Source organism: Octopus bimaculoides, chromosome 1 (genome assembly GCF_001194135.2).
Source record: "Octopus bimaculoides isolate UCB-OBI-ISO-001 chromosome 1, ASM119413v2, whole genome shotgun sequence".
Lineage (NCBI taxonomy): Eukaryota > Metazoa > Mollusca > Cephalopoda > Octopoda > Octopodidae > Octopus > Octopus bimaculoides.
The window spans coordinates 131,736,426-131,738,879 of NC_068981.1; the positions used below are offsets into that span (position 1 = coordinate 131,736,426).

At 32.4% G+C, this 2,454-nt stretch overlaps 1 protein-coding gene across 2 annotated transcripts in view; it reads left to right on the forward strand.

Moving 5' to 3' along the window:
- The window catches only part of LOC106882617 (CCR4-NOT transcription complex subunit 10), a 59,806-nt gene that overhangs the window by 20,161 nt on the left and 37,191 nt on the right, over positions 1-2,454 (forward strand). For both annotated transcript variants that reach the window (XM_052970699.1, XM_052970704.1), the window contains one exon: positions 1,919-2,065. The gene's annotated coding sequence lies outside the window, so the exon portion shown is untranslated. The remainder of the gene's footprint in view (positions 1-1,918; positions 2,066-2,454) is intronic.

Here is a 2,454-nt window from a genome sequence, read left to right on the forward strand (position 1 = left end):
GTCATTGGCTCAGCACCTATGTTTATGTTCTTCATTCCAAAATAATAAAAACTTTCGTGTCGACTTTCCTCTCCTCACCCTTTTGGAAAATATTTTCTCCACAAATTTCTTTATAATCGCAATCTATGCTGTTTGAAAAGTGTTTCTGTAAAATTTCGTCAATATATATCCATTTTCCTGAAAGTTATGAGGGAAAAATCGGATCTTGTGAATTTTCCGAAAGTCCTCTACCACGTTCGCTTGCACCAATTTTTTTTTTTTTTTCATATTCGTTTTCTACAGTTTTTAACACCCAGCAGGCTGATCTTTTTTTTTTTTTTCGTTAACGGGAGTCAATCTTTATATCAACCGAAAAAAGGTGTGTCTATATTTCCAGGTTCCTAAGAAAGTAAAAGTTTCTACTTGTTAAAAGTGTCTTCCAAGCCAAAAATTGAAAGTATTTTCTGCAAAATGAACTTAGGAATGAAAGTAAAATGGTGAAATAAAATATTCAGTCTGACGCTATCATTGAAGTTGGAACCATCAAACATTTTGGCTACATATTTAATTTACATGAGTAAAACAGCTATTAACATCCGATACACCAAAGTGTATCGAATATTTATAGAAGAGAGAACAACTTACAGCAAATACATGAAACAATTATTATTCAGAAAAATTCATTTCAGTCACCAACATTTATTTTGCTTTCACTTTATATTTGATTTTCTTTTAGCTTTTTTAAAGTTCCAAGCATTAAATGTTTCCATCGACTTACTGTCATCCAAAGCTCGATCATTATTCCAGTCATCTAACTGTATTTTCCTTAGGTTCCAATCTTTCTACATGCCCTACAAAGAAGACGTGGCATTTAACTACATTAAAAAATTTCCTGGAGACAATATAAACTGTAAAGTTGAGAGATTTGTAGCATTTCTCTGCAAGGCTTTGGTTCGATACAGTACTTTGTTCATAAGTGTTCTAGACTGCGATTGATTTAAACTTGCAAGTACTCGAGAAGTAACCTCTGCGTATAATGTTATTTAATCAAAGTTAAGTTCTCTCCCGAGCCTGGCCCATTTGGCCAGAGCTTGTCCTAGTTTCTGCAAAGACTTTTCATCTAAACGGTTTTCAGATGAGAAAACAGAAGCAACATGAAATGAAATACTCTGCTCAAGAACACAACGCACCTCGCATCCCAACCCCACGATTGAACGATCGTTTAACCAAACACCCTACTACACAATGCGCCTTGACAAACCGCTTGTCATAGGATACATCACATTTTATATAGATTTTATTCTATAGTTCTAAGAATGGAAAAAAAAAATTTTAATTGCTGCAGGCTCATTAAAGTTTCTTCTAGTTTACCTTCCTTTATTTCCAGGCAGACGCAAATCACTTTCTAATTTTTTAAACGTTAATTGTGAGTCTAAAGGTTTAAAAAAATTTTTTTTTATGAGAATGGGGATAGCTGAGCGATATCTAAGTCATTAAGGTTTGCTTTTAATTGTTGCAGATTTTTAGTTGGAATTTCTAATGTGTACGCGAATAGTGTTCTGGCGAATTATGTAATTTCTGAGGAAATAAAAGGCTTGAGTAAAATATTTCGAAGGCGATGTGAGAAAGAACAATAGCAGGGAGAAAGAATAGTAGGTGCAGCGTCGATAGGATAAACAAAAATATACATAATTGTAGTGTTAATATTGAATATCCTTCTGATCAAAAGAGGAAAAGAACAGTGATGTACAACTAAGTAAAAGGATTTAAGTTTGTCTGCTTGGATCCCTTACACGAATAACTATGTGAATCAGAATATGAAAAATAACATTTAAATAGGATTGTACATGATTATAATTAGTACACTCAGTTGTTTTTATATTCTAGGTCTTTCCAATCCATTTACTCAACAAATAGAATGTATACCATTTCATTACAGCGAGAGAAAATTAAAAGCTTTGATCTATTATTCGCTTAACGACCCGCTACTCTTGCGGTAGAGTAGAGTTGGCGCAGCATGCAAATACAACTTAACTGAACGGAGTAAATTTCAGATATGTGATGTTGGTCTTTAATACATTTATATGTGAGTATCTTTCCCATTTATACAAGCTTTTCCCCGTCAAATATATATTTTTGTTCACATTAGCATCATTTAGGGATCAAGCAGATGTCAGAAATGCTAACCATAAATATATCTTAAGAAGTCAAAGATAAAACACTTGTTTTTACCTTGGAAATATCTTCAGTTTAAAAGTTGTTGACTTGCTGTCTTATTACTAGAAAATATAATTTAATTATTAACATAACATTTGTTTAATTGGTATTTTGCTATTTCCTAACATAGTATCTATCACATCGCATTCCAATGTCCTTCTTTTCAACAGCTGAAGTAAAATCTGTTTTCACCGTTTACTATATCCACACACTAATTAGTTTAGGTGTGAGTATATTTATATATATATATATATATAT